A 16814-nucleotide genomic window follows, 5' to 3' on the forward strand; every position below is an offset into this window, starting at 1 on the left:
TCCCTCTTTGCAGATGACATGATCTTGTATTTAAAGAATCCCATAGACTCCACTCCCAAATTACTCAAGCTGATTCAAAACTTTGGCAAAGTAGCAGGTTACAAAATTAACCCCCAAAAATCAATGGCTTTTCTGTATGCCAACAATGAGAAAAGTGTGGCTGAAATTAGGAAAGCAACTCCATTTGTAATAGCCCCACAAAAAATAAAATACCTAGGAATTAACCTAACCAAAGAAGTGAAGGACCTCTATGATGAAAACTTTAAAATCTTGAAAAAGGAAATCAACACAGAGCTTAAAAAATGGCAAAACCTCCCATGCTCCTGGATTGGAAAGATTAACATCGTGAAAATGGCAATACTTCCCAAGGCTATCTACAAATTCAACGCGATACCTATCAAAATTCCACCCTCATTCTTCAAGGAAATAGAAGAAGCAATCCAAAAATTCATATGGAACAATAAAAGACCCCGAATAGCAAAAACGCTCCTCAACGGAAAGAACACTGCTGGAGGAATATCAATACCAAATTTCAAACTCTACTATAAAGCCATAGTAATCAAAACAGCTTGGTATTGGCATAAGAACAGACCTCAGGACCAATGGAATAGAATTGAAAACCCAGAAATGAACCTACAGACCTATAGCCATCTAATCTTCGATAAGGAAGCTAAAACAATAGAATGGAAGAAAGACAGCCTCTTCAGTAAATGGTGCTGGCAAAATTGGTTAACTACATGTAGAAAACTAAAGCTAGATCCTTATATATCACCCTGCACCAGAATCAACTCCAAATGGATCAAAGACCTTGAACTCAAAGCAGACACTCTGAAAACATTACAGGATGGAATAGGAGAAACCCTAGGTCTCCTTGGCTCAGGCCGAAATTTTCTGAATAGAGACCCGGAAACACAACAAATCAAAGAAAGGTTGGACAAATGGGATTGCATAAGGTTGCAGAGCTTCTGCAGGGCAAATGACATAGCTAGCAAGATCAATAGAAAGCCCACCGATTGGGAGAAGATCTTTACTAGCCAAACAACGGACAAGGGTCTCATATCTAAAATATACTTGGAACTCAAAAAATTAAACCACCCAACAACAAATCCTCAAAGAAACAACTGCCCAATAAATAAGTGGGCGAAAGACTTAAAGAGAAGCTTCTCTGAAGAAGAAAGAAGGATGGCCAATAGACACATGAAGAAATGTTCAACATCCCTAGCCATAAAAGAAATGTAAATCAAAACAACATTGAGATATCACCTCACTCCAGTTAGAACAGCAAAAATCAAGAACTCTAACAACAACAGATGCTGGAGGGGATGTGGACAGAAAGGAAGCTTACTTCATTGTTGGTGGGCATGTAAACTTGTTCAACCACTTTGGAAAGCAGTATGGAGGTTCCTCAAAAGACTTCACATAGATCTCCCCTATGATCCAGCAATCCCACTTTTGGGCATTTACCCAAATGTTTACAAACAAGACCACACCAAAGCTACCAGCACAACTATGTTTATTGCAGCATTATTTACCATAGCTAAGATATGGAACCAACCCAGATGCCCCTCAGTAGATGAATGGATCAAAAAAATGTGGTATATATACACAATGGAATTCTATGCCTCCATCAGAAAGAATGACATTTCCCCATTTGTTAGGAATTGGAAAGGTTTGGAAAAAATTATATTAAGTGAAGTAAGCCAGGCCCAAAGAAGCATAGGTCCCATGGTTTCCCTTATTTGCAATATCTAGTATAGGTATGAGTCAAGCGGAAAAGGTCAGATAATGTGATGTCAGGAAAATGAACCCTTAAATATGTATTTTAATGTTTTCGTTTCTTTCATGCATGTGTTTCTAACGCATTTATAAGATTATTTCTTTGTTGCTTTGTATGTCCCTCCCCCACAGTGTAACCCCCGCTTTCACTATATTTGATGTCAGTATAACATGTGGAGGAGATGGGGACAAACAAGTCATTTAAGGATTCAGGTGGACCTGTTGCAACAATGAGAAGTACAAAATGTCATGTCAAAACCAGCTTTACAATGTCGGTGTGGGGGGGGGGAGGGGGGTATGTTTGGGTGGGAGGGAGCGGGGAGGCTGGGAAGGGAGGTGAAGGGTAAACAAAGGAGGAGGCTGCAATGCTTGGTAAGAAATGTATGCATTATCCTGCCCATGTAATTGTAGCCCCTCTGTACAGTATGTTCTCAAATAAAATAAAATAAAATAAAATAAAAGATATTAATTGTTTTTCAATCTACTTTTCTCTTTCATAGCTTGTGATTAATATAATCCCTTCCTAAAAGAACTTTGGTTTAAGGTGCTTCCGTCAATTTGGATGAGATGGCAAAGTGTGGCAAATATGTTACTGCAATAAAAGGAAATGCATGATTGCTTGTGCTCTGAATAATCAAACTAAAGACTATTCAGCATTTGGAAGCCATCATTGAGAATTTGTTGAATAATTGTATATAAATCATATTTTTAAAAGATCTATTTGAAGTCATAAGAAAATGTTCATTATACCCTTAGAAAATAGTTTGTTTTAAAACATGTGCCTTTGGAAATGATAAACTTGATAAAACAAATACATATTGGACTAGGTATGTAGGTCAATGCTAAGCTACTTGTCTAGCATGTGCAAAACCTTATCCTCAATTCTTAACACCTCAAAAAGTAAATAAATATATAAAGGTATATGTAGAGGTGTAAAAATGTGCATGTATATAGATGGTATATGAGAGTAAATATATAAAATGTAGACCTTTTTTGGCTGGTAAGGTCACAAATTAATTTTGTTTACTTCTTCTAAAAAATCTCTATTTAATTGAATTTTTCCTTTGGAGAGGAGAGGGAGTTTTCCTTTCTGCTTGTTTGCTCACAGACCTCTTTCTCTCCAAATCATCTTGACCACAATGACTTGCTATCTATTGCAAAATGGTCTTTTATACTGGTATGTTAGAGGATATATTTCTTTCATGACTTAAAAACATCTAGTATCATACAAATAAGAGAAGTTACTTGCAGACAGACTAAAAAAAGGGAAAGAAAAGTACTAGTTAAAAATAAAGAAGAAACTAAACGTACCAGTGCCCATCATCCAAGAACTATTGAGGCATATTATTCTTCAGGTTCAGAGATAATGCTAGGATCGTTATTTCTATTGAACAACTTCCTCAGCCTAAATCAAAGTATTAGTAGATCATAATGAAACATCTGCTGATAGATGCATTTTTTTGGTCTCCTTTCTATAGGAAACCAATGTCTTTTGGGCTCTGACACTGAGAGTAATTAAATGTTAAAAGTAAAGTACACCATTGTACAGTAAAAAGCTTAATGACCTGTCAAATACATAAACATTGTCTCCTTGCCACATTTTTCCTGTTCCCCTTGTCAAACCAATTGGATTATTGCATAAACTAATGAGCATACAGATAGCTGGGTGAAGCTATTACTTGCTAATCTGTAATTTGGTTGTGCCACTAAAGGTGAGGTTTATTTATTGGGTACTAATAGGGGGCTAAGCACTTTCAGTACTCATTCAGTGAATAAATACAAACTAATTTTGAGGTATTGTCTTCTTTTTTAATGTGGCTAAAGTAACTGGAACTCAGTAAAGTTAATTTACTTTCTGCATAGTGGCAGGACTTAGACTCAAACTCACATCTCTCTGACTTCAAAGCCTATTCTCTTTTTTTTTTTTGCTTTTAAAACATATAGTTTTATTTGTACACATTAATTTAAAAAAGAATACTTTATTTTTTTAATTTTATTTTATTTTATTTGAGAACATACTGTACAGAGGGGTTACAATTACATTGGCAGGATAATGCATACATTTCTTACCAAGCATTGCAGCCTCCTCCTTTGTTTACCCTTCACCTCCCTTCCCAGCCTCCCCCCTCCCCCCCACCCAAACATACCCCCCTCCCCCCCACACACCGACATTGTAAAGCTTGCTTTGACATGACATTTTGTAATTCTCCTTGTTGCAACAGGTCCACCTGAATCCTTAAACGACTTGTTTGTCCCCATCTCCTCCACATGTTATACTGACATCAAATAAAGTGAAAGCGGGGGTTACACTGTGGGGGAGGGACATACAAAGCAACAAAGAAATAATCTTATAAATGTGTTAGAAACACATGCATGAAAGAAACGAAAACATTAAAATACATATTTAAGGGTTCGTTTTCCTAACATCACATTATCTGACCTTTTCCGCTTGACTCATACCTATACTAGATATTGCAAATAAGGGAAACCATGGGACCTATGTTTCTTTGGGCCTGGCTTACTTCACTTAATATAATTTTTTCAAAGCCTATTCTCTTAACCACTGGAGTAAATAATCTCACTTTCCACCATGATGACATTTTCTTCATGGTTCTATGGATCCAAACAAAGGGAAATATTTCAAATCAAAATACTCTGAAAGGCCATCCATTCCATCTTAACTCTTAAAAGCTCACAAAGAGACAAAATTCTATTTGTTCTTCCTGTTGTGTCAGCAGCCTGTGGTCCTTCTCACCATTCCTACCCTTAAGAATCATCTCCCACAGCTCAGACTATCAGCTCTCATGTCTGCACCACTCCATGTCCTCATCTTAGAAACAAGAAAGGTGCAAGCCAATCACTTGCCACACAATGCCACAGTACATAGATAAAGGTCATTAAAGGTCCACAGTAATACTTTTTTTTTTTTTTTTGGGTTCGGTCGTGGGGCCTGAACTCTGGGCCTGGGCGCTGTCCCTCAGCCCTTCAGCTCAAGGCTAGCACTCTACCACTTGAGCCACAGCGCCTTTTCCGGCTTTTTTCTTTTTGATTATGTGGTGCTGAGGAATTGAACCCAGGGCCTCAGGCATACAAGGCAAGCATTCTACCACTGAGCTACCTTCCCAGCCCCGACAGTAATACTTAATACGACTCAGACTCACATCCAGCTCATTTCTTTCCTTCCTTCCTTCCTTTCTTCCTTCCTTTCTTCCTTCCTTCCTTCCTTCCTTCCTTCCTTCCTTCCTTCCTTCCTCCCTCTCTCCCTCCCTTCTTTCCTCCCTCCCTCCCTCCCTCCCTCCCTTCCTCCCTCCCTCCCTCCCTCCCTCCTTTCTTTCTTTCTTTCTTTCTTTCTTTCTTTCTTTCTTTCTTTCTTTCTTTCTTTCTTTCTTTCTTTCTTCTTCTTTCCTTCTTTCTTTCCTTCTTTCTTTCTTTCTTTCTTTCTTTCTATCTTTCTTTCTTTCTTTCTTTCTTTCTTTCTTTCTTTCTTTCTTTCTTTCTTTCTTTCTTTCTTTCTTTCTTTCTTTCTTTCTTTCTTTCTTTCTTTCTTTCTTTCTGTCATAGGGCTTGAACTCAGGGCCTGGGTGCTGTCCCTGAGCTCTTTTGCTCAAGGCTAGGGCCACAGCACCACTTCTGGTTTTCTGGTGGTTATTTGGCGATAAGTCTCATGGACTTTCCTGCCTGGGCTGGCCTAGAATTATGATCCTCAAACCTCAGCCTTCTTAGTAGCTAGGATTACAGGCTTGAGCCATCACACCTGGCCAAAACATCGAGCTCATTTCTAAGAACACCCATTGGGCCCCCCTTTCTCACACAGATAAGAACAAGTGGACATTTGTTAAGCTTCAGTCTTTGATGCCCAGGCCTTCACATTCATTCCCCTTAAGACTTTAATCTATTATCTGGGTTTTACCTGTAACCACTTTGTTTTATGTTATGCTATGTTGTTTGTTCTTTCCACTTGAGCAATGATAATATCATAACTTTCATAATACAGTCTTAAGTGCTTCTTGGATTCCTTCCCAACTTTGACATAAATGATTTATAGGTGTGATTTTATTTAATAGTCATCATTGTTCTATTGTATTTATTCATCAAGAAATTAAAATTTAGAGAAATCCATCACCTTTTCTTCTGATCTACATAAATCTTTTCTATGGAAAGTGTTGCCTTTTTGCACTTAGCCACTCTAGAATGCAGATTGACCTGTTCCTTTATGGGAAAGTTTCCATTTGCTTCCATGTGGCATTTGGTTTCACTCTGATTCTGACCCTCAATGACACATGTTTTGCAGATTTACAGTCCCCTTTCCTTTCTGTATACCACTTCCACAAAATGTTGGCTTAATGTTCATCCCTCCTATTTCATAGGATTGTAAAAGAGCCAGTAAAGGTAAAATCTAATAAATCTCAGTAATGATAAGCTAATCAAGTTTTCTGACCATATGGGACAGACACAGGACTAGATTGTAGTGTTTTCAATGGCCCAAGCCAGTCATCACCAGTTTATAGATCCCTGTTACTTCTTCTGTAAAGTCAGGAAATTGGACAGTATATTTATTTCTCTAGTCCTATCAGACCCTAAAACTGGGTAATTTTATTTATTTAAAGTACATTCTTGCTGGGCAGAGTGGCTTGATTTTGTATTCCTAGCTACCTATAAGGCAGAGATCAGGGAATCCTGGGGAATCATGGTTTGAGACCAGCCTGCATATAAAAGTTTGGTAGATGCCATCCAAACCAATGCCTAGGCAAAGTTCAATGGCATGTGCTTATCATTCCAAGCTGTGGGAAAAGCACATGTGGGCACCATGATGAACACCTTTATCCTAGCAATAAATAGTGGGATCACAGGCTGTCATTGGTATAAAGTGAGACTCTATCTCAAAACCACTGTAAAAAGAGGCTCGTGGAGTGGCCTAAATGATAGAGCAGCTGATCTGCAAGCACAAGTCCCTGAGTTCAACCCCACTACTGCCACAAATAAATTAACTAAATAAATATATTCTATATTCTACTTCAATGAAACATAAGATCTTTTGAGTTAGAAAATAAGTCAGAAATATAATCTCAGCAGCTTCTTTGAACTTCCTTTTTTGAGAGAGGGTTTTTTTTTATTGACTTAAACACATGAGCAATATATTACAACAGAGTGAATTATGATGGCAAAATTTGACATTTCATCACAGAAATGAAATAAACCACTGTATAAACTAACAGGTTAATGATTATTTTGTCCCCTGGAACATAAAGAATCCTGCAGTTTCTAAATTATGTGCTTTCATTTTTGTAACTCCTTTTTTTTATAACTCCTTTCAAATGATAAATAATTGCTATAGATTAAACTATGTTCCACTCTCCCTCCTCTCCAATTCATTATTAAAGTTGTAACCTCATCATAGCTGTATTTGGACAAATAACTTTTAGGAGATATTTAGGATTGAATGAGATTGGGCTGGGATTGTGGCTTAGTGCTGGAGCATATTCAAGGTGATATTCCCATCATGAGCCAAGACCCCCATCATGGGGGAAGCTGAAGTTAAATGAGGGTGGTTAGTGTCTTTATAAATATTCTGTGTGTGTGTGTGTGTGTGTGTGTGTGTGTGTGTGTGTGTGTGTGTGTGTGTGTGTGTGTGTGTGTTTCCCTCCTTTCGGTCTTTTCTCCTACCCTCACATAATGACATAGTGAACAGGCCACATTCTGCATGCCAGAAAGAAGATGCTCACTAGACTGAATCAACTGGTAAACTGGTACTCTGATCAGACTTCCTAGCCTCCAGAGCACCTGTTGTTTAAAACATCTAGTCTGTGATGTTTTCTGCCATCCTGAGCAGACAAAGATGCATTATCAAAATTACAAGCATACAAGCATGAGTCTTAAATATAGCAGCACAGACCTACATATGTATTTAGAGAATAATTATGTTTAGGATCCTTCAAAAGAGTCATTTCTTTGTTTTTATAGTTACGAGTCATTTTTAAGATAGTGTTTTTTTTGCGCCAGTAAAAGCTGCAATCGTCTCATATTTCTAAAAATATTCTTTCTTGATAAATTAGAAATTTTAATAACCAGCCAATGCCACCTTGCCACTAATATGTTTTCTTTACAGAAAAACTGCTCAAGCCTACTGATAGCAGCTACATGATAACAAAACTTGTAATGAAAGGATCTTCATTACACTGAACCACCTGCTATGGAGTGTGGTTGAGGGGGAGGAATGGCTGTTGACCCCAGACATCCACCTTCTCCAAGCTCCTTTCTATCCTTCCACATATATACTCTGTGTCTTTTTTTTTTTTTCTTTGGGTCCGGTTGTGGGACCTGAACTCTGGGCCTGGGCGCTGTCCTTCAGCTCTTCAGCTCAAGGCTAATGCTCTACCATTAGAGCCACAGTGCCACTTCCGGCTTTTTTCTTTTTGCTTATGTGGTGCTGAGGAATCAAACCCAGGGCCTCTTGCATGCAAGGCAAGCGCTCTACCACTGAGCCACCTTCCCAGCCCTGTGTCTTTTTTGTTTTTTTAAAGCTTAAAACACTGAACTACCATTTCAAGCACTATTACTGTTGCTATTTCTACCTATATTTATTTATGTCTTGTTTGCTTAAATCTAAGGGATAAGACAATCCTAGCTAAAAAATTTGTATTTTTCATCAAAGCTTGAACCACAGCTTGAAGGTTTTTGCACTAGTGAGTTTTGTATCTGCAAATCACATTATAGTTTTCATAATGCTTCAATATTGAATAGGTTTACCTCTAGATTCAATGCTACTGAAGGCTATGGTTTTTGTGTGTCCGCTGTGGCAGCAGATATTCTGAATTTTCATCCAATAGGCTGAATAGAGAACAGATATAAAATTGCCTACATTTAAAATAAACTAGAAAAGGAGCACCAAAATAAAGCACGTAAGTTGAAAATAAATCAAAGGCGCCTGTACTTTCCATTTTGGAAATTTATTCCTGTAAGTAATGACACAGGTAAAATTGCCAGAGTTATAATATAACTCCTCAAATAAAACATAGGCTACTCAGAACTTATTAGCTCTTTGACATTGTAGATCAGTAGTCTCCAGTTATTATAATCTCAGGGCAGGGATTCTTCAGAGTTTTATTTTAATTTTTACAATTGCAAGAGATGAGTCCAAGGTAAGACATTGCTCAAGCTAAGTGCTCTACTGTTGACCTCTAGTCCTATTTGTGTCTTTTACTTTCACCATCTCTTTTGCTTCATCTTGACTTGAGTGGATCTCTATCTGTATCTACTTCCAGGTTGTGTTTTTGTAAGAAGAACTAATCTTTTCTGTCAGACTAAAATGTCTCCATGTTATAACCAGTCACCATTGTGTAGTGATATTTCCTGGTACTGAAAATATCTGGAATTATTTGCTTCTGGACTTCAATTGTAGCTATCATCTGTCTTGTGACTAGCCAGTCATGTCAAGTACATAAATTTTTATCAATGGAGTTAAAGAATAGATTCCTCCCCGCTTAAGTGGGAACTTGAATAGGAACTTTCCACTGACTTTACCAATCTCCTTCATCTGTAACCATTTCCAGTCCTATTCCCAACCAGCTGTGAAGAATATGCACCTTTGCCTGCAAAAGTGCACTTCCCTTTCCAGTCAGTAGTGAACTTTCCATGACTGTTAGAGTGCTTTCTAACTTCCTTGTGTTACCTCACCACCCTAATAAGCAATTGTGGAAAAAAAATTGTGAGCTTAGCTTTTTAGCAAGAAGAAGGAGGAGCAATGTAGCTCCTAGAGTTAAGATTAAATCTGAGAAGATCACTCAACCTGGTGTGGTTGCCTAGCTCTGTAAAGAGTCACAGACTACCCTTCTGTACAAAAGTAGAATGTTTTGGCAAAATCTCCCAAATCACTTGTGTGTCTCTCCATTTTCTGGCGCCAGAGGGTTGTGTATTTCCAACATTCATAGCTCTGGAACTTTCCACTATACTCTAATAAAGAGAGTGAAAAATGTCAAAAGGATGGATGTTTTATATTAAAATAGTTGTGACATATTACACAGACTATCGGAAAGGACTGGCATGAATAATAGCAAAACCAGAATTTTAAAACCATGTGCTTTTAAGAAGATAATTGTGTTTGAAGTACATACCTTTAAGTACACAAAAATTTCTGAGGTAAATATTTCTTATTAGAATCAGTTGGGTTTTTTTTTTTTTTTGCACTTCTCTCTCACTGGGGACTTTGACCTTGGAAATAATCCAGAGCCAGGAAACTCTAAATTTGGAACAAAGAATACAACTCCATCCCAACTGGTTCTAGTGAGAGGGATGATTACCCATGGGGATCGCCACTTTGTATGCACCACCAAACCAAGAAGTGAAGATGATTTTAGCTTCCTGCTTTATGTAAATTCAGCACGATAGGCTTTCTCTTGTCAGTTCCAATACACAAGACCCAACTAGGATGTCTAGGGTGGGAGTGGAGGTGAACACTATTCCAAGTTCTTAGCTTAAAAAAAAACACAAAACAACATTGAGATACTGCCTCACCCCAGTTAGAATGGCTATAATCAAGAGCTCTAATAACAACAGATGCTGGAAGGGATGTGGACAGAAGGGAACCTTACTTCATTGTTGGTGGGAGTGTAAACTTGTTCAACCACTTTGGAAAGCAGTATGGAGGTTCCTCAAAAGACTCCACATAGAGCTCCCTTATGACCAGCAATCCCACTTTTGGGCATTTATCCAAATGTTCACAAACAAGACCACACTAAAGCTACCAGCTTGACTATGTTTATCGCAACATTATTTACCATAGCTAAGATATTGAACCAACCCAGATGCCCCTCAGTAGATGAATGGATCAAGAAAATGTGGTATATATATATATATATATATATATATATATATATATATATATATATACACACACACACACACACACACACACACACACACACACACACACACACACACACACAATGGAAATCTATGCCTCCATCAGAAAGAATTGCCCCATTTGTTAGGAAATGGAAATACTTGGAAAAAATTATATTAAGTGAAGTAAGCCAGGCCCAAAGAAACATAGGTCCCATGGTTTCCCTTATTTGCAATAATTAGTATATGTTTGAGTCAAGCAGAAAAGGTCAGGGAAATGAACCCTAAGATATGTATTCAAATGTTTTTTTCTTTCATGCGATTGTTTCTAATACATTTATAAGATTATTTCTTTGTTGCTTTGTATGTCCCTCCCCCACGGTATAACCCCTGCTTTCACTGTATTTGATGTTGGTATAATTTGTGGAAGAGAAGGGAAAAAACAAATAGTTTAAATAGTGATACAGGTGGACCCATTGCAGCAATGAAATGTACAAGTTGTTATGTCAAAAATGAACTTTACAACTTTGGTGGGGGGGGGGAGGATTGGGTGGAGGGGTGGGGGAGGATGGGAAGGGATGGGAAGGGGAAACAAAGGAGGAGGCTACAATGCTTGATAAGAAATGTACTCATTATCTTGCCCCTGTAATTGTAACCCCTCTGTACAGTATTTTCACAATAAAAAAAACCCACTTTTTTTTTTTTTACTTCTGTGCTTTATCTACACTGAAGCAAGAAGACCTTTTGGTCTGGATTGCCAACAAGCCTGAGTTTATTCCAGCTTCTCAGTATAGATTGATCTCTGATGTTGTGGAGTAGGAAAGCAGTCTGAGTATTGGCTTCATATTACTCTTCTAGTGAGAAAGGGAGTAATGTTTTGTCACTTGTTACAAGTTGGGAAATAATTTAATGCAACCTTACTTAATGAAGCAATTTAAAATTCCATGCCCTAATTCTACATATGGCATCAGCTGAGCTAAGGACAGCAGAGTCACAATCCTTTAACTCATCATTGTTCTTTGTGAAATCACATACGTTTCTATCCTTCCTCCCATCTTTATTCCTTTCTTCATTGCATTCTCACCTATAGCTGATGCTTTTGTTTATTTTTCATTAGTGTTTTTTTAAAGAAAAGCATGTCCTTTATAGATAGATATTAAAATTATGGTTAAATATAAGGGAGGTAATTATTATTGCCCACAACTAGTTTGTAGGAGGTAATTTTAAATTTTCCTAAAGATGTTTTGCTATTTTTCACTTACTTGAGCTTATATTAATGTCAATTTTGTGTCCTGTTTGATAAACATTCTAAAATAAACAATTGTAATATCATTAGAAATCCATCATAAACATTTTGATTCCAAAAGCTGATAATAAATATCTGACTCCTCATCTCAGATTTCCTTCATACAAATTCCTTCTTACATGTATTGGAGGAGGTAAATATGTTCATCATCCAACTTTTGTTAACTGAAAATTCCTTTCCCAATAGTGCATCAAAATTATACAGCCAGATGAGAGAGCTAATTTCATTTCACCCTAACCAGTAATAAAGGAATATTTGTTTCTAAGCAATCTTCATTTATGACCAGAAAGAAGATGAGATTCTATGTTCAAAAATAGGTTTTTAGCTAGGTGCCAGTGGCTCACGCCTGTAATCCTAGCTACTCAGGAGGCTGAGATCTGAGGATGGCGGTTCAAAGCCAGCCTGGGCAGGAAAGTCCGTGAAACTCTTATCTCCAATAAAGAACCAGAAAACCAAAAGTGGCACTGTAGCTTAGGTGGTAGAGCGCTAGCCTTGAGCTGAAGAGCTGAGGGACAGCGCCCAGGCCCAGAGTTTAAGCCCCATGACCACCACCAACAAAAATAATAGATTTTAAAAATTATTCTGGAGACTGGATCTTTAAAAATGCAAGTAAATCTAGAACATATTAAATCTTCTATGACAAAAAAAAGATATGAACACATTTGTGCTTCTTCATTGAGTCAAGGAATGAAGGGAGACAGTATATGAATCACCTCTAAAACTGATATGTAAGAGTTCTTGGCAGGAATCACGGAAACCATTTCTGGTTACCTTCATCAGAACAGCAATATATTTGAAGAGCCATTGTGTACTGGACCAAAGAGACAGGGAGGCTAGAAAACCAGCCTCACCCTACAAGCAAGGAAACTTGTCAGCTGGAATCAGAACAATTCACACCTTCTATACCACTGGTGCCTCCAGTGGTGGAAACCCTGGATGCCTCTGGCATTACTGTCACTGGACGCACAAGTTACCTCACAGATGATAGAAATATGTATAAAGTGTCTCTTCTTAAATAATTGATTTCAAGGTCAGTTAGGAGCCTGTGTTGACTAAAATTAGGTCAGATGATGGTGATCTAGCTGACAGGGATAGTGAGTCTTGGACTATTTGACTCTAACTTCTTTGGAAGTTTTTTTATTTGTTTTGAGACAGGACTTCTCTCTGTTACCTCAGCTGACATCCAACTCCTAGATTTAATATTTTTTTCTGACTCGGTCTCCTGATTAGCTAAGACTAAAGTCCTGTGCTGAGCTATTGAATATTGGGATGTCAAGTAGTAATATCATCCAGGATCAATGACCCTTATGATTATGTGTATGGAAGGTTTTTGTTTCATTGTACTTTTTAGGAATGTGATTAGTCTTCTTAACTATCACTGATTGTATATTACCTAGTAGATAATGAGATTATCCATTCCAGAACTACAAATACCTCAAGTTTCTCAGCGCAGTAGGAGGGAATGGATGGAAGGGGCGGGGATTTCAGGAAAAATGGAAGAGCATTGCATTTATGCAATGTAAAGTAGGTAACTGCTATAACCCACCTTCCATCTTACAATTTTTCACAGAATACCAAAAAGCTGAATGAGAGGGTTGAGAAAATTATCATGATGGTAAAGCTAATGAATAGCCCACAGGAAGCTTTTATTGACTCCCTAGCACTCCAAACAAATACATAAACAAAATAAATAATTTGTAATATCTGAATTGGGGAGAGAGGGAAATTTCCTAGTTTGGAACCCAAATCAAAACAACATTTCTTTTTAAAATCTAGGTTGCAGGCTGCCTCCAACAAGCATCTTAAAACCTAATGTGTCAGTGCCGGCCAGGGGCTCCCTCCTGTAATTCCAGCTGCTTCAGGGGCTGAGAATTGAGGATTGCTCTTCCAAGCCAGGAAGGGAAGGAAACTCTGTGAGATTCCAGTGAACCACTAAAAAGCAGAAAGTGGAATTGTGGCTCAAGTGGTGTAGTTCTAGCTTTGAACACAAAAGCCCAGGGACAGTACCCAGGCTTTGGGTTCAAGTGCCAAGGTCTGGTATACACACGCACTCAGTGATCATGTCTAAGAAACACTCATCTGGCTGCAAGACTTTAAGTTTAGAAGAAAAGCCAATAAGCTAGCACGGGACTCTGGAGCTAGCCTCAAAATCAAGGTCAAGAAAAGGGCCTAGATTTCATCCAGTAGCAGCAGAGTTCCGAAAACGTTTAATAGAATCCATTCAGCCATTAGTAACAGCTTTTGATATCTGAGCAGTGTTTCTCCTTTCCCTCACCCCCTCCTCCCATTAAATGCTAGCTTCTATAATTTTCTAGGTTCATAACTGGAGATAAATACCCTATAGTTCTCTGTGCCTTGCTTATAAAAAAAAATAAGAGCGGCTTTTATGTACAGGGCAATAGCAGATAAGTAAGAATGCACGTATGGAGTGCCTGGCCTGGTGCCAGGGCCATATGTAAAAAAACACAGCTTGTGATGCGAATACTACAATGATACCCGGGAGCCACCACCCCCAGTTTGTATTTCTTCAGCACGCACAAGTGGAGGGGGGAGAGGTTAAACCGTTTCACGGTGGGCGTCCCCAGTCACAGATCAATCCTACAGGAACTGTAGATGCCATCGTCCCCCCAGCTCTATCCTAAGTCCGTTTCCCGGTGGGATTCAGCCGGTGATCTTCTGGTCACCCGCCATGCCAGGAGTCCCCTTTTGAAGAAATTCCCGGTGGGGGGACCGGCGCAGTGCGGGTGGGTGGTGGGGCAGGGCGGGAGGAGCGCAGGTTCACGGATGGGGAAACCGCAGGCCACCCTTCCACTCTGGCCCCGGGCGGCCCGCAGGGACCAGCTGCCACCTGCGAGCCTTTCCTGCGGCGCGCGGGCGGCCGCGGCGGCGGCGGAGGGGGCGGAGGCAGCGGCGGAGGCGGCACCCGGGGCCGGCGCCCTCCAGGCCCGGGAGGCCCGGACCATCTCGGTGACACATTCTTTTTCTGCCGCGGCGGCGGCGGCAGCAGCAGCAGCATACAGGTTCAGAGTTGTTGGGCCTGCGTGCCAGGACCCTGGGGGGAAAAGTGAGACCACCCGGAGGAGGAAGAAAAAAAGAGGAGGAGGAGGAGGAGGAAGGAAGCCGCACGCCGAGAGTCCGCACCGGCGATCCGGCAGGAAGCACCGCGCCCGGACGATTGAGTAGGGCGCCCCCGACCCGGGTTCCATTATCTCCCCCGCTGTCTGTCGTGCCTTCCAGCAAACGCCACCGCGGTCGGGGCTGTCGGGGCCAGACGGATGACCGAACCACGCGGCCGGCGCCGGGGCCGCCGCGATCACCGCCCCTCGCGGGCTCTGCACAGCCAAGGCTGCTGGCGGGTGAGTGAGGGGGTCGCAAGCGCGCGTGTGCTGCGCGTGATCGCGCCCCAGCGCCTGCGAGCGAGCCGCTGAGTGTGTGCACACCGGGGGCCCGTGCCCGGTGGCCTCTTCCGCTGACGCCAGCCCGGTGGCACGCTGGTTCCCGGTGGAGGTGCGCTTTGCTTCCTGAAGGCCCGGCGGTCCGGCAACCTCGGTGCGCCCTAGCAGCCTGGGCGCACCCCTCTGCCTGGCCTGGGGGTTGGTTTCACCTTGATGATGGAGAAGGATGGCAGGAAGCTGATGGGCCTGCTGGCAGTGACCTGGCTTGTGGGTGCGCATGCATGCTTTGCTGTTCAGCTTTGGAAATGGTGTCAGTAATCAAAGAGAGAGAGAGAGAGAGAGAGAGAGAGAGAGAGAGAGAGAGAGAGAGAGAGAGAGAGAGAGAGAGAGAGAGACAGACAGACAGACAGACAGACAGACAGACAGACAGACAGACAGACAGACAGAGACACTGTCAGAGACAGAGACAGACAGCGCGCATCACATTGTTTTCTGTTTCTTTACGTAAGCTGAACACAAAGGGAAGAAAAGGAGAAGTGAGGATTGGAAAAACAGAAACCTTTATTCCTGGAGGGGCTGGTGATGTGGTTTTCTGTTTTCTCTTAGAAACGACTCTTGAGACAATGTTCTCTTACTTGAATAACTTAAGCATTTTGCTGAAAGCTCCCAGTGAAACAAACAAAAGTAGAATGTAATGGAAACTTGAGTTTCCAGTCCTCTCTAAAACAACCTTTTCCCCTGTTGACAGACAAGAGCTTGAAGAGCTGTCAGTACTGAAATTTTAAAGGAAGTTAACCAAGGAACCTAATCATTCTGAAAGAGAACCTGAGCTAAAGAATTGGGGGGGGGGGAAATCTCTAGGGTTGATGACAGGGTAAGAAAGGGGTTGTCTTACTTTGCAGAAATCAGTACTTGGAATCAAGTAAAGCAGACTTCCTTCAAAGTAAGATTGGGGAGCATAGTGCCTTTCGTAGCATCCTCATCTTTGAAGAGAAAATGAAGTTGTGGATTTTAAGATCTATCTATAAATATAGTAGATGTTAGTAGGATGCTGATTTATAGTCTCATGATTAAGGCTCTGTCAAGGTCAAGAACACAGATGAGTGAAAACTGAATATTTGACTTCTTGTTTCAATTTGGGGGAGGGGAACTAGATTTTCCGTGATCCTTTTAACACAGAGATGTTTTATTGTTTTTTTCCCCAGACTTTGTGTCAGTTGGTTATTTTATGTCTTCATAATAGACGCTAAATTGAACTTTGAAAAATGCACTATAGACTGGGCATTTTGTATGTTTATGTTTCTTTTTTATGCAAGGTAATGTTTTTCTTTACCATCAGATCCCTTAGAGCACCTTTATTCAAAGGCATAGATTGTTATTGGGTTGGACTTGGCACATGAATGGTTTGTGCATTTCTGTTTCATTATACAGGCAGAATTCTTTTTTCCCCTACCTGGGAATCAGCTTCAGAAGGCATGCTGACTGTGAGTTATACATCA

The 16814-nt window shown here is 40.3% G+C and overlaps 1 protein-coding gene across 3 annotated transcripts in view; it reads left to right on the forward strand.

The window, feature by feature from the left end:
• The first annotated feature begins 15186 nt into the window (after window positions 1-15186).
• The window catches only part of Stambpl1 (STAM binding protein like 1), a 44551-nt gene continuing 42923 nt past the window's right edge, over window positions 15187-16814 (forward strand). The window contains exon 1 of one of the 3 annotated variants that reach the window (XM_070021141.1): window positions 15187-15276. The gene's annotated coding sequence lies outside the window, so the exon portion shown is untranslated. Of the gene's footprint in view, window positions 15277-15509; window positions 15587-16814 lie in introns of those variants that run through there. The other 2 variants (XM_070021142.1, XM_070021143.1) reach the window with 2 other exon arrangements.

This window comes from Dipodomys merriami, unplaced genomic scaffold (genome assembly GCF_024711535.1).
Source record: "Dipodomys merriami isolate MVZ:Mamm:240054 unplaced genomic scaffold, mDipMer1.0.p SCAF_14, whole genome shotgun sequence".
NCBI classification, from domain to species: Eukaryota; Metazoa; Chordata; class Mammalia; order Rodentia; family Heteromyidae; genus Dipodomys; species Dipodomys merriami.